The 23,002-nt window shown below is 41.4% G+C and overlaps 1 pseudogene; it reads right to left on the reverse strand.

The window, feature by feature from the left end:
* Positions 1–2,693: 2,693 nt before the first annotated feature.
* Positions 2,694–4,685, reverse strand: LOC100606988 (annotated as a pseudogene).
* Positions 4,686–23,002: the final 18,317 nt, after the last annotated feature.

A 23,002-nucleotide genomic window follows, 5' to 3' on the forward strand; every position in this document is an offset into this window, starting at 1 on the left:
GTCTCCAGCAAGCCTTTGTTTCCTTGCAGTCAGCCTCTCTTCTGCTGGTCTGCCCATTGCCTTCTCACAAGATATTTTCCTACTTTCTCTAATAAATCTGCGTTTCTTTACCTACAACTGCCTTGGTAAATTCTATTACCCCTGAACCACTGGTCCAGCTAGTCATCACTCACCCGTGACAAAAATGTATTGAAGAAATAGATGAAAATGTCCAATTGCCTCACATTTTGAAGAACAAATAGATGTATTTAGAAAGGTTATACCATGATAATTCCATTTAATCCAAAATGAAGGCCTTGTTTGTCATAATCAGGACACTCAAAAAAAAAAAAGGTCCTCAAAATCAGGAAATGTCTAATTTCTCTGTTTTGCTTCTTTTAAAATTTGCACTGGGACAGGCATGGTGGCTTATTCCATCAGTTTGAGAGGCCAAGATGGGAGGATCACTTGAAGCCAAGAGATCGAGACCACCCTGGGCAACATAGTGAGATCCCATCTCTACAAAAAATTTAAAAATTAGCTGGGCATGGTGGTGTGCACCTGTAGTTCCAACTAATTGAGAGTCTGAGATGGGAGGATTGCTTGAGCTTAGGAGGTTAACGCTGCAGTTAGCTATGATCACACCATTGCACTCCAGCCTGGGTGACAGAGTGAGACCCTATCTCAATCAAGCAAGCAATCAATAATCTTCACTGGAAATGATTCCTTGATGTATTAGTTTGTTTTCACGCAGCTGATAAAGACATACCTGAGACTGGGCAATTTACAAAAGAAAGAGGTTTTTTGGACTTACAGTTCCACGTGGCTGGGGAGGCCTCACAATTATGGGAAGGTAAAAGGCACGTCTCACATAGCGGCAGACAAGAGAAGACAGCTTGTGTAGAGAAACTACCCTTTAAAAACCATCCGATCTTGTGAGACCTATTTGCTATCAGGAGAACGGCAGGGGAAAGACCTGAGCCCATGATTTGATTACCTCCCACCGGGTCCCTCCCACAACATGTGGGAATTCAAGATGAGATTTAGGTGGGGACACAGCCAAACCATATCACTTGATAAGTGATATGTGGCACTTTTCTATTCTTGGTATTTTAAACATCAATATGAGTCTTTTGGTGAGAGGGCAAACATATGCAGCACAGACCAGGTGCAGAGCTGACCCACAGTAAGAAGGCTCCAGAATTTTTATTTAAATGATAACAAAAGAGATGAGTATATAATATGAACCCCATAAACCATGTGTTTCACTATCAATTGATCAAGGAGTAAACCTTTTAAGTGCATTGATGGTTTAGTAAATCTTGGCATGGGTCTAAGATGTGTGGTTTTCTGCTGTGAATGGATGATTGAAATCTGTTCCAGCTGGATTATTACTGGTTCCTCAGCCTCTCCCACTCCTTTATGGATCCCACCCCACTGGCAAAGGAATTAGCTCATTTCCAAATAAAAATTAGATAATTAGTTTGACATATCAACAAATGTATAAACTGTATAAAATTTCTCCTATTAGATCATTCAAAATCTGCACATAATACCACAAAATGTACATCTTATACTGTGTGAATGACCATGTTAGTGTCATTAATACTCAGATATTTGTACCTGAATGAGGTTCAAGATGGGACGAGGAAATCTTAGAAAATATTAGCGAAATATCAACCACTCAAAAGACCTAGGTTTATTCTTTCATTTACTATCACTTCAACCAACTATTTATACTCTCTAAATTTCAGTTTACTCATTTATAACACAAGAATGTTAATCCCACCTTACAGAATTATTGTGTTAAATGAGATAATGTATGTAAGAAAACTGCCACACAAAAATATTAAGAAAAATGTTATTGTGAATAATAATGCTATTTATGATATTCATCAATTTATTAAAAAAATATTTACTGAGGACTAAATATACATCAGGCACTGCTCCACCCTGTTGATACTGAAAGGCATTCATTTGACTCTAGAGAAATATAAACTCTTTTTTTTTTTTTTTGAACAGGGTCTGGCTCTATCCTCCAGGCTGGAGTGCAATGGCACCATCTCAGCTCACTGCAACCTCGGCCTCCCAGGTTCAAGTGATTCTTATGCCTCAGCCTCCTAAGTAAATGGGACTACAGGTGCTCAACACCACACCTGGCCTATAACATATATATATATATATCTATATATGTATATATGTCAGTGGGAAATAATTTTAATCAAAGAATTGTGTATTTTCTTCCCACATATCCTGCCTTGTATTAGGAAATGACATTGTGATCTATTTCATTACAAGCAAAATATTATAAAATATTTACAGGAAAACATTAAAAATAACCCAAACACAAAAGACAAGATGAAATAAACTGGCTTTTCAGAAATCTCTACTCCAGTGCCCACAGCACATAAGAAGAGAGTCAAAACAAATAAGCAACTAAGATCTCCCTGATCACAAATTTCCAAAGGGTGAAAATGGTGGTGTGAAAGGGAATGGATGTTAGCAGCACTGCTTCAATAACTGATCTATCCTGAATGAAATACCCTCTTTTATGTGCAGCAAATTCTGAACAAGGCTAAATTTTAGGATATTCCTTGAACTGAAATTAGAAAATACCCTGACAATGGAAGCAGCTCTTTCATCTAAGTTTAATAAGAGCCTCTTTCTCCATGGGCTACTGTTGTGAACACAGGCTGTTCTGGCATCAAAAGCTGTCACAGTAGCCCTTCCATCTCTTTCATGAAAGCCTCACAGACATCATCCTTAGTTTGTACTGAGACAGGAACAGAAGGACTAGATTTGGGTGCTGCTTTGGCAAGAGGCACAGCAGAATTATCCTCTGACCTTCTTTGGGAAGCAGCAGTAGCCCTTTTATTCTCCCGACGTACTCTCAATGCAGTGGGCACAAATCGAGTAATCTCTGCCTTGGGATTAGTGATCTGTGGTTTGGCACTGATGGTTGCTGTGGCTTTCTTCTCAATGGTGGCTGCACTCGTATCATCTACCTTGGGTCGCTGAATCAAGTTGTGTGGGGCACTTAAAATCTCAGGGTTCAGCAAGGAAGCTGGTGGGAAAAGCCCAGGGGGGCAGATCCCAAGGGGAGGTACTCAAGGTGGGCGCATCGTGCCAGGACAAAATATACTTGCATTAGCAAGTATATTTGCTCTTGTATTTGGTATTTGGACTAAAAGCCAAAATGAGCTTATAGTGATGCCTACAAACTCCAGGAATACCTGGAGGTGAAGGGGGAGATATCCTTGGTGGGGGTCCCCGAGGAAGGGGACCAGAAGGCACACTTGGAGGTGGACATGGGGGAGGTAGTAAAAGTCGGTGGTCATGGAGGTAAAAGTCAGGGTAAAGGCTGACTCCTGGCATTCCAGGTGGCCTCAGGAGGAGCTCCTGGAGGTGGTCCAGGAGGAAGGTTCATAGGTGGCCTAGGAGGCCGCAGTGGTGAAGCATGGGAGGTGCTTGTATCTGAGAAGGAGGAACAGACTGCGGGGGAGCCTGCCGCTGTGAAGAAGCAGTGGATGTGCCATCAGAATGCGATTCCTCTTTATGCTGTTTTTGTGATTGTTTTTCTGCTTTAGAGTCATCAGAATCATCTTCATCATCATCTTCTGAAAATTCCTCTACTTCCCGTCCCTCCTCAGGGATTTCTTGACCTGCCATACGAAGCATCGTGACTTGAAGAGGAGTCAGTTCCTTCATGTTCTTTTTTTAATTCCTTGATTTTCCAGGCATATCTGCAAACCATACACTCAGAACTGACTTCTTTTTTTCATTGTTGTCTCTCTCACTATCATCACAGTGCACACTTTCTCAATCTGATGTGTTGTTGTCACTGTCATCAGTACTGTCATCATGCTTATCTTGATCCATGTCCTCAGCATAGGAGGATCCATCTCTATCCTGAGGATCCATGTCCTCAGGATAGAGATCATCATCTTCATTGGTGCTAAAAACATCATCATCATAACCTCACTGGGCAATTTCAGGACTATGTAACATGTCTTCATCTCACCTACGAGGGGGAAGATCTAGGGCAACACCCACTTTACGGCCATACATCTGCACGACTTGAAGAGGAGGTGGACCAGGGGGAGAGCCAAGAGGTTTTCTGCCAGGGGGCAAATGTGGAACACCACGTCCCAAGAAGAGAAGGATAGAAACTGCCTGAGTTGGAGGTCCATAGGCTGAGGGTTTCTTAAGGATGGAGGGTGGCTGGGCACCAGGAAGTGGAATGTCCTGGATCAAAATGTTAGAAGGAGCATGTGGCATATCTGGTAAAGAAATACTCTCCACTTCCATGTGCTGGGCATTCTTGACAGCATCCAAATATTGGTTAAGTTGAGCCCTCTTCTGTTCATACTCTATTTCTAGCTTTCTCAATTCTTTCTAAATATCTGGATTCTCTTTTTCATAGAGTCGTAGAATATGTTCAAAGGTTTCACGCAGCTATTTTTACGCTTGTCTTTCAGTACTTTCTCGTTTAATTGTGGCTGTTGCACTGGGTTAAACTCCATTTCATCCAATTTCTCCATGTCTCGGATCATCTGTTTGGGATCCTTCACCTTTAAAACTGCAGCTCGAACCATCGTGAGTTGTTTTTTGTTCTTCAATTCTCTGTTCTGGGCTTCCTTTCAGGCTTGGTCTGTGGCGTTCATAAATTTTCCACTCTTGGTGGATGATGTAGATCTCCTTCCCATGTTGACAATTTGTATGGTTTACTCGTTCATTTAAAAAAAAAAAGAAAAAGAAAAGAAAAACACTTCTTGCTGTGCTCCCAGGACTGCAAGATGCCAGGAGGGGTGATTCCTGGCCTCTTTCACTTTGTAAGGGCCTTCAACTCAGCCTCATGGTCAACCCTTCAGCTCCGCCATCTTGAAACCTCGTGCCCTTATGCAATCCTTACGTCATTTCCCATTCCTCTGTCCCGCTGTCTCTCCAATTTTTGCATTTTTAATAGAGATAGGGTCTTGCCATTTTGGCCAGGCTGGTTTCAAACTACTGGCCTCAAGTGATCTGCCCACCTCGGCCTCCCAAAGTGCTGAGATTACAGGTGTGAGCCACTGCATCCGGCCGAACATAAACTTCTTAATAAACGGTGCAATCAAATATGCCTGTTTGTATGATATAAGTCTGCAGTGGGTTCAGTGAGAGCACAAAACTTCAATTCTACCCAAAGAGGTGGTGTCATAAAGAACCTAACTGTATTAGTCATTGTCCCAGCAAGAGAGAAATAGCACACTCAAAAGCTACATGACAAATGTTTACTGGAAGGACTACTTAATGAGACAGGGAAGGGTTAAAGGAACTCACAGGGATGGTGAAGTTCCCGAGGATGTACAGGAAGGGGAAGAAGTTAACACCCCCAGGCTGAAAAGGATGCGGAAGTTTGTTTCCAGTGTCAAGCGAAAGCTGTTAGCCATGGGAGCTGTGGTGTTGGTCAGAGGAGCAAAGCCGCTGCTAAATCACAGTCCAGCAGGGATGAAGGTGTGGGGAGGTGGAGGCCAAGTGATTCAGTTAGGTGGTGAGGGCATTTTAGGGAGATAGCACTACAAAAACAAAAATACAGAGGGGTGGGAGAAAACCATGTCACATTGCTGGAACTGGAGTGTAGGATGAAGTAGAAGTGTAGGATGAAGTAGAAGTCAGATCATGAAGGGCCTAGTATATCACGCATTTGGACCATATCCTATATAACCAATAAGAGCCTGTGCCCCATAAATGACTAAAATAATCTATTGCTAATTAAGTCCCTGTGTTTGTCTTGTGGATTGGGTTGGCAGAGCCGGGAGAGGAGGGGAGGCTGAGAGATCATTTTGAGTAGTTTGTGTCTGTTTCCCAGCTTAAGACTTTTCTGAACCAAGGCTGCTAATACAAATCACATATGTTATGGAGGACACTGTACCGTTCCTAATTATTTTAGGGTAATGTATTTAGTTACACACTAAATTAACACTAATTGAAGTTGGAAGAGGTTCAGAAAGCAATTAAATATTATTTGGAATTGAACAGTGGAGTAGGATATGTTGCTCTTTCAATACAGAATTCATGCTGAATGATTGCACTGGGCTAAATTGACATTTTTCCCCTGAATTCCAGCAAACAATCCAGTCTTCTTCACTTTTATCCAGATCACATGAAAACAAGAGAAAAGATGCTAATGCAAGTATATTTGCTCTTGTATTCAGTATTTGGACTAAAAGCCAATATGAGCTTATGGTGAAGCCTACAAACTCCAAGTCACATAAGATGAATAATCTGTTCTGCTTCTTTCCTAATCTTGCCCATTGAGGTACAAGGGAGGTACTCAGAAGCTTGTTCAAAGAGAAAATTGAAAAATCATTATTAAAAAGAGCTCTTAGAGACTGTATCTATTGCTTTTTTGGTCCTGTTTATATTTTTTTATATAAAAAGAGATAGAAAAGGTATACTAATTTTCTTTGCATCCGAACACACATGTTATAATTTGCAGCACTTTTTTATATAAAAAACAGACATTCATTTTGCAGCAGATATTTTTGTGGCACAGTCTGGGGCCACAGAGCAGCATGGCTCATACTAACCAATTAGAAGAATTAAACCTTCAATTCTAGCTCTATTGGCTACTATAATCTGAACTAAAAATTAAGCCTATTTGTGGAGGTTTTTTTCTGTATGTATATTAGGTTTTATAGCATAAAAGAGTATCAATTTATACTTGCTAACTACCTATATTTTGGCCTAAGTCAGTTATTGCTTTCTATCCAGTTTTGGAGTGTTAAAAGCAGCAGACTAGCTTAACTCATGGACAATACGTGATGGTATGCACAGTTCTATTTGCTTATCTTGTATACATTCTGGATTTTGATCAAATTCATTTTTAATTAATTTGTTGCATCTTAAAATAAGTGTGGGCTTAAAACCGTAATCTGATAATTTATTTACTCAGAGATTTCTTGAGAGTTTAGCTGGAATCAGAGGAATAATTAAGTTACTGTGGGTCTCTAGTGTATCATGGCAGTTCAGAAATTCAAAAAAGATTTGCCCCCTCTCATGAGGAAGGTTTTCTACAGGGCAAAGAAGTAAGGATTAAAACTCATGACATCCAAGGGAAGAAGGGAAGATTTTACTCCAAAAGGAGAATGATTTAGACCAGTTACTCTGAAGCCCAAGGAGGAAACAGACCATAGACATTCAAGAACTCTAGCTTATCTTTTAATGAGCAAAAAGAGAATCTCCTCTGTGGGGGCTGTACATTGTTCAGTGTTGCTGGAAGGCAGAGTGTGTAGGAGGAAACGGTGTCAGGTAGCTGGAGAGTGGTCCTTAAATAGATAGCCATGTTATCTTTCTGTAGGTGACAGAGAGCCATTAAGAATTTTAGGAAGACGAGGGATGTGCTAAAATTTGCCTTTCAGAAATATCACTTACAGAAGTATGGAGGCTCCACTGAAGAAGGTGAGCCAGGAAGCATCTTAGTAAATGGGGATAATTCAAGCCAGGTTTACCAAAAGAACTATTTACACAGCCATGGATAGGGTGCAGGAAAATGTAAAGGATAGCACAGAACCCAGGGGCTAAGAGCTGTTAATACACCTAGGCCTGAAGATGAAGGAAGAGAGCAGTTACTGTAAACCCAAAGGGGAGTATTGTGGGAAAGAGACCACCTTAGGAGGAACCATGACCTTGGGCAAGGGTCACAGCCAACTTAAGGCAAATCTGCAGAGAGAAAGCTGAAAAAATATATACCCTCACCTCATACCCCTCCCTCCTCTTATTCTCCTACTTGGTCTCCTCATTGGCCAAGCTCAGTGAGAAAACAGAAGGCAAGAAGGACTTTTGATGTTGTTCATACGGAACTGCCTCCTGGAGCAAACAGTATGCTGGAAAAACATGGCAAGAGGATCTAGAACAAATGGAAGCTATCTATCACAGTCCCCATTTTCTGCCCCTCCACATCCCGTTCTCCTCCACTCATTTGAAAACTTTAGGTCTCAAGCCACAGTACACATGAAGTCCCATCAGCTACAAAATCATAGCAGGTTTGCATGCTTATGCCATGTAATCTCAAAAGCAGTTGGAATAGAATGGTAGAGTAGGATATGTTCTCTCAATACAAAATTCATGTTGAATGATTGAACTGAGCTAAATTGACATTTAGCAATTACATGGTATATGCATAACTACTACTGGTGTGTGTGTGTGTGTGGCTAGTCTAGTGGTATATGCATAACTACTCCTGGTGTGTGTGTGTGTGTGTGTGTGTGTGTGTGTGTGTCTAGGCTAGTCATTTAGCAATGACTACTTAGGTGACATTTAGCAATTACATGGTGTACACATAGCTACTACTGGTGTGTGTGTGGTGTGTGTGGTGTGTGTGTGTGTGTCTTAGGCTAGTCATCAGAACAGCCTCTCTCCTCTACCCATTCCATGTTCCCCTTACTCTCTGCCAGCACCTCAGTTGGATGGGCTTCTTCACCCGGTAGAGACCAAAAACTTCACTTATGTACACAAGTCTTTGGTGGTCTTGTCTTTATTAAACTGTCTCAGTTTTCTATCAATAAAACCATTAGAAAGTAATACTAACCAAAAAGGAGTACAAGCCCCACCCACCAAAAAAAAGCCCTCTGAGTTCCACACATAGTCCTCCTTTTTCCATGGTGTAGCAGCAACCCAGTTTCCCCCCATGATCAATTATCCAGGCAGCACAATAACTGGGGAGTTTGGCTACAAGTCAAAATCCTATGTGTAATCTTTCAGGCTCTATCAGAGGCAATTTCAAAGGCTGGGGAGGTAGGAGGGTAGGTGCTAGCATGGGGCGGGGGAGGATATCTGTTTTTCCCACGCCAGACTCAGTGCACAGCCACTGCATTGCCACCTTCGCAGGGAGTTACAGGCAAGCATTCAGGCCCCCTGGGTCAGCCATGCTCTTGTGCCTATCTGTATTCCTGCCTTGGCGCCGCCATTTGGAAGCCATTTTATTGGGACAGGCCTCCAGTGAGACATTGTTCAGATGCTTCATGACAAAGCCTCCTTAGGCTTTCCAGTCTGACTCAGGATTCTATACTTTTCTACCCCTAGCCCTTCTACCTCTCCTCCTCACCAGTCCCAGAGACCATAAAACAGCAGGAACTTTTTATTCGGAGCTCTTCCAGGATGAGACAATCCCCTAGTCAGCATGGACGCATCCTACCCTTGCCCATGCCATTTCATAAGGGGTAAGTGTGGTGTTGGGGAGCTGTCACCGTTTCTTGTTTAGCCTCTTGTTTTACTGTCAAAGTAAGTGAATAAAGTATTACTTTCAGTTTTGCTCATGGTCTTAACTGAACACCCTGACACCTGGCTTCTCTCTGTCTGAAAAATAACAACCTCCTTCCCTATCAATTCTGTGGCAGGAGGAAGCCAAAGTTATCATGGAACAATCTCTGCTTCCAATTTATCCCCCAGTAACCTAAAAACAATGCCACATCCTGGGTAGAATGGAAGGTCTTAGTCCCACTATTGTACTCCCGTTTATTTCACCAGTCTGGCGCTCAGAAAACCTGATAGGTCAGAAGACAGTGGACCACCACAAATGTAACCAAGGACAAACTCCAGTCTCAGCTTCTGGTACTGAATGCACTATTGAATGCATTCCCTTTAATACCCATGAGAAAGAAGCATCAGAAGCAATTCAGATTTAACTGAGATGGACAACAGATTATATCTGCAGTCTTCTCCTTCAGCTCTCCTGCCATTTATCATGATAAAAGCCAAATGAACCTGGACCATCTGAACATTCTAGACAACATTACATGTGTCTATTATATTGCTGATATCATGTTAATCAGACCAGATGAGTAAGAAGCAGTAAGTACTCTAGATGGTCTGATAAGACCCAGGTATTCCAGAGGGAGGGATATAAGTTCTATACAAATTTAAAGAACACCACGACAGTGACTTTTTCAAGAGTCCAATAGTCTGTGGCATGCCAGGACATTGCCTCCAAGGTAAGAGGCAAGTTATTGCACTTGGCACCTTCTAACACTATGAAGCATAGCATTCGGTAGGCCTCTTCACGTTTTGGAGGCGACATACTACACTTGGGAATACTGTTCCAATCTATTTACCGTGTGATGCAGAAGCTGCCAGTTTTGAGAGAGACCCAGATTGTTCTGGTGGGACTATCATACGAGCATAAGCCAGGCTGTAGTACAAATCATCTTGTTGCTTATGCCATATGACAAGGTATACCCCATTATACTAGAGGCATATATGATAGATCAATAAATCATGAGGAGTACTTAGCAAGCTCCAATAGCAAGCTGCAATATGGACCTCCTAAAGTTCTGAATTAAGACCATGCATGTGCAGCACAGAACTATCTTCCATGCTAAAAGCAACTGCTGGCATATTATTAGGTTTAGTTGCAAACCAAGCTATGACCACTGAGGTCACTAAGGGAGTATTTGACTGGAGGTGTCCATTATGAATTGGGTGCTGTCCAACCCAACAACTCATAAAACTGAGAAGGCCCGTGAGCAATCTGTCATACAATGAAAATGATGCATTTTGTATCAAGCCCAGGCAGATCTAAGAGTGCAATAACTTGCCTCTTACCTTGGAGGCAATGTCCTGGCATGCCCCAGACTTACTTACACAAGTAAGCTGCACGAATAGGTAGCCCAGAACCACATGTAACCCATGACTATTGCATATATACCTTGCCTTCAGCTTGCTCCTATGGCTTCATCAGAGTTCTCTATGACCAGTTGATCAAGGGTTGTTGTGTAGATGGGATGGCTCAATACTTTGGTAGGAACCAAAAATGGATTGCTATTCCACTATAGCACCCTGCGTGGGTTGGGGGGGTGGTGATAAGGGAAAATCCTCCTGGTGAACAGCGCTTTTGGTGGAGGGAGAAGGAGCCAAAATAAGAACATGTATAGACTCAGTGGCAGTGATGAATAGTTTGGCTAGTTAGTCAGGGACTGAAAGGAGCAAGATTGAAAGACTGAAGACAAAGAGATCTGAGGGAAGACATATGGGGATAGACCTATGGGGGAGGGTACAAAGGGAGAGGATCTTTGTATCACACATCAATGCCCACCAGACAGCCTCCACTGAAAGTGAAGCACAAAACAATTAAGTGGAGAGGAAGAGTCAGCCAGCAGATGGTTGGCTCTCTCCTCAGACCCACCGATGTTTGTACACTGGACATGTAGTTGTAGCCACAGTGGCTATATATATATATATATATATATATACATTATGCAGGGGCACCTAATAAGTTGGACTTTCTCTTTCCAAGGCTGATCTAGCTATTTCTACTGCTGGGTATGTTGTGTGGCCTGCTGTCAATAGAGGCAATGCTGACACCCCACTTCGGTATATCCCTCAGGGAACCTAATTAGCCCAGTGTTGGCAAGTTATTGGGCCCCTTCCACACTGTTAACACCGATAGGGATTGACGTGCTTTCCAAACATGGGTTTGATTTTGCTGCCCATGATGCTTTGACTGATACCTATATGAGAGCTCCTGACTGTCAGGTTTTCTAACATGTGTTCCTGCTTCACATCACTTTGTACCAAGGGACACTGTTTGGCAAAGGAGGTAGGTCAGTGAGCTCATAACCATGGACTCCATTGGTCTTATTATATGCATCATTATCCAGGACCTGGCAGCTTGATACAGCATTAGAGTGGACTCTTAAAGGTGAAACTAAGGCACCATTTTAGAGATGTCATTCTTTGATGATGAGTGGATGTTCTTCAGGATGCAGTATACACCTTAAACCAATGCTGATACAGGATGCTGTAATCCCAGTAGGATATGTTGGTCAGAGAATCAGGGAGTAAAAACAGGAGTGTCCCTTTCTACTGCTACTCCTCATAACCCACTTGGAGAATGTGTGCCTCTCATCTCTGCAAGGCTCTATGAGTTCAGAGGCCCACGTTCTTAGGGTACACGTTAAGAGTCTCACTAAATTGAAATCTACAGCTGGCATCTAGTAACTTTGGGATCATTGTGCCAGTAGGACAGTAGGCACCAAAGGAGTTAACAAATCACTATAAAAATATGAAATTGCTACTAAACGGTTTTGGCATAGAGAAACATATTTGTCACTCAAGTAATCCCCTGTGATATCTCTTGCTATTCTCTTGTCCACTTTTAACTATTAATGGACAATTACAGTAACCACAGTCTGTTAATGTCTGTACCACTCTGCAAGTGGTAATAGTCAAACAACTTTGATGATGATTAGACACAGTTGGTAAACCTATGTACAGCCACTATTCCTGTCACCATAGCCTATTAAGCATGCACTTAGGTGTCTGGAGAAAAAGAGTAACTGACAATGACCAAATGAGTCACCTTGTCCATCTGATTATTGAGAGGCTCTTCTACTATGAATGGTCTCTGATGGGCATTTACCTGGGACACAAATATGTTCATATTCTGTTCATTCCAAAAGGCCCATCCACATCTACATCTCCCCTTCCACATTGTGATCAATAGTATCCTTTCCAAGTTCCTGAGTGTAAAAAACTATTATCAACTGCTCTTGAGTGAATGTAGATCTACTTCTGAGGCCATTTCTCCCCACACACAAAGTGATTAACTGTATATACAGCTCAAGGTTGAGCCCACCAGCAGTGGGATAGTGGTACAGCAGCCATCCCTGTTTTCCTATTGCCAGCACACCAGACAGATCCGTCCATAAACTGAGCCTAAGTCTTTTTCTCTGCAGTTAACTCATTATAGAGAGGGTTGAAGGCAAAGCGGTAGGAGCAGACACTAGATGGGAGTTGGAACCACTGGCTCTCCTGGGACAGTTTGTTGTACCTTCTGGACCTGCTCAGGTATGGCTTCATATACACCAGGAATTGACAAACCACAGCCCACGGGCCAAATCCAGCCTGCCACCTGTTTTGTAGCTTGCATTCTTTGCAAGCTAAGAATGGGCCTTCCATTTTTTAAAGGGCTGGAAAAAATCAAAATAAGAATAATAGTTCATGATACATAAAATTATCTGAAATTCAAATTTCAGTGCAATAAATAAAGTTTTATTGGAACACTGCCATATTCATTCATTTACATCTTGTGCCACAGCAGTAGAGTTAAATAGTTGCACCAGGAACCATATGGCCCACAAAGCCTAAATATTTACTATCTGGTCTTTTACAGATAAAATTTGCGACCCCTTGATATATACTACTTCCATTTTATGATGAAATGCACTGTTCACATCCAATTTTATGGTTCAGTGAATCAGAAAACAGAAGTTTGGCAATTTGGATACCCTATGGTCAAGAATTCAATCTGTTCCAAGACTAGCACAGTCAGGATCTTTTTCTCTAATGAATAGTTGTTGGCAGAATAGAACATAGTCTTATTCCAAAACTCTAGGGGGTCTATCTTCTGATTCTTCTATTGGGGCTTGCCAGATGCTCTGCATAGCATTTCTGTCTGCTGCTGACAGAGCAGACCATTGGTTTGGCTTGGTCACAGGGTCCATGTGGCAAGACTGCCTGAACTGCCGCCTGAACTATCTAAGAGTTCTTTCCTATTTCAGGTTCCAATCAAAACTGTCAACTTATGAAGGTACCCAGTAAGCGGGTTGGTACAGCATGCCTAATGTGGCAGATGTTGCCTCAATAACCCAAAGAGGACCATAAAGCATTCTGAGTGGTACAAGGTACAGTAACTTCTCTTCTACTTCAGATGGATGTCCCAATATGACTCAGACCACTTGTTCTCCATAAACCTCAATATTATAGGCTCTTGAACTTTCACAGATTTTCCCTCTCATCCTTGGGCAAACATCTACCATACTCTTTCCACAGGTGTTGATCTTTATGGAGATATGTTTATGCTGATTAACATTCTGAATGCTTAGCTCCTTCTCAGAGAGTGCTTTCTGGAGAACTCAACTTATGACCCGCGGAGCAAGATTGTAATGGCATATTGCTGTCCCTGCTATGTAAGTGCAAGCCATTTCTGATTCCACTTACTAACAGAAATAGAAAAGAAGGTATTTTTGTACCAGGTGCTAGTCGTTCTGTCGATTTGCACTAGTAAAGATACTACATCTGGAACCTCAGCTATGCTAGGTATCACCATCTGTAGTAGTTAGGGTTCTTCAAAGAATATGAATATTTAGATTTGCATCGTCATGGCAGAGGGGAGGCAGGACTAGACTGCAGCTCTGACTCGGATGGACAGAGCAGCATGCAGAGGCTCGCATTGTGAATTTTTAGTTCCAGAACGGCTGCAGGAATAAATCAGCAATCCTGAAAGGACCCACAGACCCTCTGAAGGAAGTGGACTACTCCTGCAGGATCCAGAAGACACCCCAAATACTGTAAACACCTGAACTGCAGAAGTGGGAAAGGGAGTTCCTCTGCCCCTGAACACACATCCCCACTGGGGAAACTGAAGGTCTAGTTTGAAAGAGAAGATTCCAATCTTACCTGGGGTTGAGTCAATTTAAAGAACCGAGTGAAATACAGGGGCAGAGCAAGCAGCGGGAAAGGCCCTAGGAGCTTGCTGGGTCCCCAAGCAGGCCATTCCTGCCTGGCATCACTGGGATCCTTCAGGAGGGCTGCCAGCAGCTCAGGGAAAATGCCACAGGGAGAAGGAAGTCTCCAGCTGAACTTTGTAACATTTGAACTCGTTGAGAAGCCTCCTAGCCAGAACCCGGGGGAGGGCATGAATCTGGTGTGCAGACTTCACAAGCTGGGGGAAGAACTAAAGCCCTTTTCTTTTGCAGCTGGGAGGCGGGTGGCCTGGGGCAAGTTCTCAGCCCTGCTTGCCCACTGCCTGGAAACAGACTCAGTGCTGTTTGTGGGGGCACAGTGGAAGTGAGACCACCCCTACAGATTGCATGGGAGCTGGTGGGAGCTGGGTGAGGCCTATGACTGCCACTTTCCTCCTTTTCACTGACAACTAGCATGACTCAGCAGAGGCAGCCATAATCCTCCTAGACACACAACTCCACTGACCTGGGAACCTCAACCCCATCCCCCACAGCAGCCACAGCAAGACCCACCCAAGGAGAGTCTAAGCTCAGACATGCCTAGCCCTGCCCCCACCCGATGGTCCTTCCCTACCCACCCTGGTAGCTGAAGGCAAAGAGCATATAATCTTGGGAGTTCTAGGGCCCCACCCACCCCCAGTTCCTCTCCATACTACCACAGCTGATGCTCTCTGGCAAGTGCCACCTCCCAGCAGAAGGCCAACCAGCACAAAAATAGAGCATCAAGCCACCAAAGCTAAGAACCCTCAGAGAGTCCATTTCACCCGCCTGCTACCTCCACCCAAACAGGTGGAGGTATCCACAGCTGAGAGATCCATAGATGGTTCACATCACAGGACTCTGTGCAGACAACCCCCAGTACCAGCCTGGAGCCTGGTAAACTTGCTGGGTGGCTAGATCCAGAAGACCAATAACAATCTCTATAGCTTGACTCTCAGGAAGCCACATCCATAGGAAAAAGGGGAGAGTACTACATCAAGGGAACACCCCATGGGACAAAATAATCTGAACACACTTCAGCCCTGGATATTCCCTCTGACAGAGCCTACCCAAATGAGAAGGAACCAGAAAACCAACTCTGGTAATATGGCAAAACAAGGCTCTTTAACATCCCCCCAAAATCACACTACCTCACCAGCAATGGATTCAAACCAAGAAGAAATCCCTGATTTACCTGAAAAAGAATTCAGGAGGTTAGTTATTAAGCTAATCAGGGAGGCACCAGAGAAATGCAAAGCCCAATGCAAGGAAATCCAAAAAACAATACAAGAAGTGAAGGGAGAAATATTCAGGAAATAGATAGCATAAATTAAAAAAAATCAAAACTTCAGGAAATATTTGACACACTTATTTTAATGCAAAATGCTCTAGAAAGTCTCAGCAATAGAATTGCACAAGTAGAAGAAAGAAATTCAGAGCTCGGAAGACAAGGTCTTCAAATTAACCCAACCAACAAAGACAAAGAAAAAAGAATAAGAAAATATGAACAAAGCCTCCAAGAAGTCTGGGATTATGTTAAATGATCGAACCTAAGAATAATCAGTGTTCCTGAGGAAGAAGAGAAATCTAAAAGTTTGGAAAGTATATTTGGGGGAATAATCAAGGAAAACTTCCCTGGCCTTGCTAAAGACCTAGACATCCAAATACAAGAAAAGCACAAAGAACACCTGGGAAATTAATCATAAAAAGATCATCGCCTAGACACATTGTCATCAGGTTATCTAAAGTTAAGACGACGAAGAAAAGAATCTTTTTTTTTTTTTTTTTTTTTGAGATGGAGTTTCGCTCTTGTTGCCTAGTCTGGAATGCAATGGCGTGATCTTGGCTCACTGCAACCTCTGCCTTCTGGGTTCAAGCAATTCTCCTGCCTCAGCCTCTTGGGTAGCTGGGATTACAGGCATGTGCCACCACGCCTGGCTGATTTTTTTGTATTTTTAGTAGAGACGGGGTTTCTCCGTGTTGGTCAGGCTGGTCTTGAACTCCCGACCTCAGGTGATCTGCCCACCTTGGCCTCCCAAAATGCTGGGATTACAGGGGTGAGCCACCACGCCCAGTGAAGAAAAGAATCTTAAGAGCTGTGAGACAAAAGTAGCAGGCAACCTATAAAGGGGGGCAGGGGAATCTATCAGATTAACAGCAGATTTCTTAGCAGAAACCCTGTAAGCTAGAAGGGATTGGGGTCCTATCTTCAGCCTCCTCAAACAAAACAATTATCAGCCAAGAGTTTGTATCTAGTGAAACTAAGCCTCATATATGAAGGAAAGATACGTTCTTTTTCAGACAAACAAATGCTGAGAGTATTTGCCACTACCAAGCCACCACTATATGAACTGCTAAAAGGATCTCTAAATCTTGAAACAAATCCAGGAACACATCAAAACAGAACCTCTTTAAAGCATAAATCTCGCAGGACGTATAAAACAAAAATACAATTTAAAAAACAAAACAAAACAAAAACCAAGGTATACAGGCAACAAATAGCACCATGAATGGAATGGACCCTCACATCTCAATACTAACATTGAATGTAAATAGCCTATATGCTCCACTTAAAAGATATAGAACTGCAGAATGCATAAGAATTCACCAACTAACTATCTTCTGCCTTCAAGACTCATCTAACACATAAGGACTCACATAAAGTAAAGGGATGGAAAAAGGCATTTCATGCAAATGGACACCAAAAATGAGGAGGGGTAGCTATTCCTATATCAAACAAAAAAACTTTAAAGCAACAGCAGGTAAAAAAAGACAAAGAATGACATCATATAATGGTAAAAGGCTTTGTCCAACAGGAAAATATCACAATCCTAAACATATATGCACCTAACACTGCAGCTCCCAAATTTATAAAATAATTATTAATAGACCTAAGAAATGAGATAAACAGCAACACAATAATAGTAGGGACTTCAATACTCCACTGGCAGCACTGGACAGGTTATCAAGACAGAAAGTCAACAAGAAACAATGGATTTAAACTATACCTTAGAACAAATGGACTTAACAGATATACAGAACATTCCATCCAACAACTGCAGAAAACATGTTCTATTCAACAGCGCATGGAACTTTCTCCAAGATAGACCATATGATAGGCCATAAAATGAGCCTCAGTAAATTTAAGAAAATTGAAATTATATCAAGCACTTTCTCAGACCACAGTGGAATAAAACTGGAAATCAACTCCAAAAGGAACCTTCAAAACCATGCAAATACATGGAAATTAAATAACTTGCTCCTGCATGATCCCTAAGTCAAAAACAAAATGAAGATGGAAATTAAAATTCTTTGGGCTGGGCACAGTGGCTCACGCCTGTAATCCCAGCCCTTTGGGAGGCCAAGGAAGGTGGATCACCTGAGGTCAGGAGTTAGGGACCAGCCTGGCCAACATGGTGAAACCCCGTGTCTACTAAAAAATATAAAAATTAGCTGGGCGTGGTTGCAGTTGCCTATAATCCCACTTACTCAAGAGTCTGAGGCAGGAGAATTGCTTGAACCCAGGAGGCGGAGGTTGCAGTGAGCTGAGATTGCACCTATTGCACTCCAGCCTGGGTGACAAGAGCAAAACTCTGTCTCAAAAAAAAAAAAAAAAATTCTTCAAACTGAATGACAGTAGTGACACTACCTATCAAAACTTCTGGAATACAGCAAAGGCGGTGCTAAGAGGAAAGTTCATAGCCCTAAATGCCTACATAAAAAGACTGAAAGAGCACAAACTGACATTCTAAAGTCACACCTCAAGGTATTAGAGAAACAAGGACAAACTAAACCCAAACCCACCAGAAGAAAGGAAATAACCAAGATCAGAACAGAAATAAATGAAACTGAAACAAACAAACAAACAAAAAATACAAAAGATAAATGAAACAAAAAGGTGGTTCTTTGAAAAGATAAATAAAATTGATCGACCATTAGCAAGATTAACCAAGAAAAGAAAAGAGAAAATCCAAATAACCTCAATAAGAAACGAAAGAGGAAATAATACAACTGACACCACAGAAATACAAAAGATCAAGATCATTCAAGGCTATTATGAACATCTTTATGCACCTAAACTTGAAAACCTGGAAGAGATGGACAAATTCCTGGAAAAATACAAATCTCCTAGCTTAAATCAGGAAGAATTAGATACCCTAAACAGACTAATAACAAGCAGCAATATTGAAATAGTAATTTTAAAATTACCAACAAAAAAAAATGTCCAGGACCGGAGAGATTCATGGCAGAATTCTACCAGACATTCAAAGAATTGGCACAAATGCTATTGACACTATTCCACAAGATAAAGAGGGAATCCTCCCTAATTCATTCTATGAAGCCAGCATCACCCTAATACCAAAACCAGGAAATGACATAACCAAAAAAGAAAACTACAGACTGGTATCCCTGACGAACATGGATGCCAAAATCCTTAACAAAATACTAACTGAATCCAACAACACATCAAAAAGATAATCCACCATGATCAAGTGGGTTTCATACCAGGGATGTGGGGATGGTTTAACATACACAAGTCAATAAATGTGATATACCACATAAACAGAATTAAAAACAAAAATCACATGATCATCTCAATAGATGCAGAAAAAGCATTCAACAAAATCCAGCATCGCTTTATGATTAAAACTCTTCAGCAAAATCGGCATACAAGGGACATACCTCAATGTAATAAAAGCCATATATGACAAACTCACAGCCAACATAATACTGAATGGGGAAAAATTGAAAGCATTCCCTGTGAGAATGGGAACAAGACAAGGATGCCCACTCTGACCACTCCTCTTCAACATAGTACTGGAAGTCCTAGCCAGAGCAATCAGACAAGAGAAAAAAATAAAAGGCATCCAAATCGGTAAAGAGGAAGTCAAACTGTCACTGTTTGCTGATGATATGATCATTTACCTTGAAAACGCTAAAGACTTCTCCAGAAGGCTCCTGAACTAGTAAAAGAATTCAGCAAAGTTTCCAGATACAAGATTAATGTACAAAAATCAGTAGCTCTTCTATACACCAACAGTGACCAAGTGGGGAATGAAATCAAGAACTCAACCCCTTTAACAATAGCTGCAAAAAACAAAATAAAATACTTAGGAACATACTTAACCAAGGAAGCAAAAGACCTCTACAAGGAAAACTACAAATCACTGCTGAAAGGAATCGTAGATGACACAAACAAATAGAAACACATCCCATGCTCATGGGTGGGTAGAATCAATATTGTCAAAATGAACATCCTGCCAAAAGCAATCTGCAAATCCAATGCAATCCCTATCAAAATACAACCATCATTCTTCACAGAATTAGAAAAAACCATTCCAAAATTCATATGGAACCAAAAAAGAGCCCACATAGCCAAAGCAAGACTAAGCAAAAAGAACAAATCTAGAAGCATCACACTACCTGATTTCAAACTATATGATAAGCCCACAGTCACCAAAACGGCATGGTACTGGTATAAAAATAGGCACATAGACCAATGGAACAGCATAGAGAACCCAGAAATAAACCCAAATACTTACAGCCAACTGATCTTTAGTAAAGCAAACACAGAGTGGGGAAAGGACACCTTTCAACAAATGGTCCTGGGATAATTGGCTAGCCACATGTAGGAGAGTGAAACTGGATCCTCATCTCTCACCTTATACAAAAATCAACTCAAGATGGATTAAGGACTTAAATCTAAGACCTGAAACTATAAAAATTCTAGAAGATAACATTGGAAAAACCCTTCTAGACATTGGCATAGGCAAGGATTTCATCACCAATAACCCAGAGCAAATGCAATAAAAACAAAGATAAATAGTTGGGACATAATTAAACAAACTAAAGAGCTTTTGCACAGCATAAGGAACAGTCAGCAGAGTAAACAGACAACCTGTAGAGTGGGAGAAAATCTTCATAATCTATACATCTGACAAAGGACTAATATTCAGACTCTACAACGAACTCAAACAAATCAGCAGGAACAAAACAATCTCATCAAAAAGTGGGCTAAGGACATGAACAGACAATTCTCAAAAGAATATATACAAATGGCCAACAAACATATGAAAAAATGCTCAATGTCACTAATGATCGGGGAAATGCAAATCAAAACCACAATGCCATACCACGTTACTCCTACAAGAATAGCCATAGTCAAAAAAAAAAAAAAAATAGACGTTGGTGTGAATGTGGTGAACAGGGAACACTTCTACACTGCTAGTGGGAATGTAAACTAGTATAGCCACTATGAAAAACAGTGCGGAGATTCCTTAAAGAACTAAAAGTAGAACTACCATTTGATCCAGCAATCCCACCACTGGGTATCTATCCAGAGGAAAAGAAGTCATTATTCGTAAACGATATTTGCACATGCATGTTTTTATCAGCACAATTCGCAATTGCAAAATTGTGGAACCAACCCAAATGCCCATCAATCAACGAGTGGATAAAGAAACTGTGAGATATATATATATATATCACACATATAGAGATAGAGATATATCATATCTATATATGATAGAATACTACTCAACCATGAAAAGGAATGAATTAACGGCATTTGCGGTGACTTGGATGAGATTGGAGGCTATTATTCTAAGTGAAGTAACACAGGAATGGAAAAACCAAACATCTTATGTTCTCACTGATATGTGAGAGCTAAGCTATAACAACGCAAAGGCATAAGAATGATAGAATTGTAACAAAGCCGCACATTCTTCACGTGTATCCCAGAACGTAAAGTATAATAAATAAATTTTAAAAAGAATGATACAATGGACTTTGGGAACTTGGGGAAAATTGGGAGGGGGAAGAGGGATAAAAGATTACAAATAGAGTGCAGTGTATACTGCTCGGGTGATGGGTGTACTAAAATCTCACAAATCACCACTAAAGAACCTACTCATGTAACCAAATACCACCTGTACCCCAATAACTTATAGAAAATTTTAAATAAGAATATGAATATTTATTCATTTATTTTTTTATGTACACATACATAAAGCCAATGATTAATGCCACTCCCAGGTGCTCAGGACACACTAGTCAAAACCTTGAATAAATTGATTCATCACTCTTGCCCTAGCACTTCTAAATATGTTCCCAGGCTTTTGCTGATTAGAAAGCTTTTGTAACTCTTTCAAGATATATTCTTTGAACAGGCATTTTACCTCTCCCTCCATGTTCTGTTGGGAACTAACTCCCACTGTGGGCTTAGAAGAAATGAGAAAACACTGAGAAGAATTGGCATCAATTTATGAGTTTCAAGGAGAGCTTGATGATCAAAGTTCTTAGAGGCAGCCATGATGCTAATGTGACCACATTCTTTGTTTGGGGGTCACATTTCTTATCCAATATTGCCCTTACCCTAGGCTTGGTTCTCAACCCTATCTGCCATGAAACTATAGAAAAGAGAGACTGCTTTAAAGATGCCACGGTGGATTTCTGGCTTTCCACATATATTCTTAATTGAAATTTGTAAAGCTTTTAACTTCTCTTTTTCTTTATGTATGCCCTCTAGGGCCATAAAAGCCAAGTGACTCCACAATATTGTATAATCCCTACTGTTGCCACAGCAACTATGTGTCACATCATTTGCTCTCCTACAGCCCTTGTCTTCTATGGCTCTCCATCCTCTGCTACCACCTGTGATCATATGAAAATCATAATGACACCATCATAATGCTATTGATTACCCCCATTGCATTTCTCCCTGGAAAAGTGTTTATTCCTGCACTCCTCAGATATATGAGAAACCAATCCCAGAATTCCATTTTAAGGGTCTGTTTTTTGGGGTCAATTATGGAACCAATCACGGTATGAGTCAAAGTTGAAGCAGGAAACAGATGGCAAAAAAACAATCAGGATAACTCTAGAAAAAATTCATAAGGGAACTATCCACGAAAGTGTGGATGAGATAAAAGAAAACTGCAAGGGGTGGTAACCACAGAACCAATACAATCTCTAGGCCCAACAGATATAACCTCTGGGCCCAAAGGAAGAGAGGAGACACTAGTTCCCGGGACCCAGAAAGAGTCATCTAGCGGGGCTGCCTTGAGGGGAGTAGTGACCTTCAGTTAACTTACACAACCAGCCCAAGAGGACCCTGATGCAGGGGAGTTGGGGAGATAAATCCTCTCTTCCCTCCTTTTGATCTCCCATTGTGGTTTCCCATTGGTTCAACCCAATCACAGTTAGTAAGGGAGAAAAGAGTCCATTGGTCTAATAAATACACTCTTCGAGTAATAAAAATGGATTCCAGAGGCAGACAGCAGGATAAAGAAAGGTAGAAGGTGCATTCAGAGAGACAAGTGGAAAATATCAAACACAGATCAAATAGAAATTTGCAGGATGAATGACAGGACCTTAACCCAAGCCCTTTCTTAGCCTATAATAACATTCTTCTCTGTAGAACTGAATACCTCCAGAGGAATGATATACAGATAAGGACTCTGGAAATCTCCCAGTAAAAAAAGTCAGCTTATTGCCCAATTACCCTACTGCAAACTCATACATATAAAAGCCTTGTCCATGTA

The sequence above is a fragment of the Nomascus leucogenys genome, chromosome 4, assembly GCF_006542625.1.
Source record: "Nomascus leucogenys isolate Asia chromosome 4, Asia_NLE_v1, whole genome shotgun sequence".
Lineage (NCBI taxonomy): Eukaryota > Metazoa > Chordata > Mammalia > Primates > Hylobatidae > Nomascus > Nomascus leucogenys.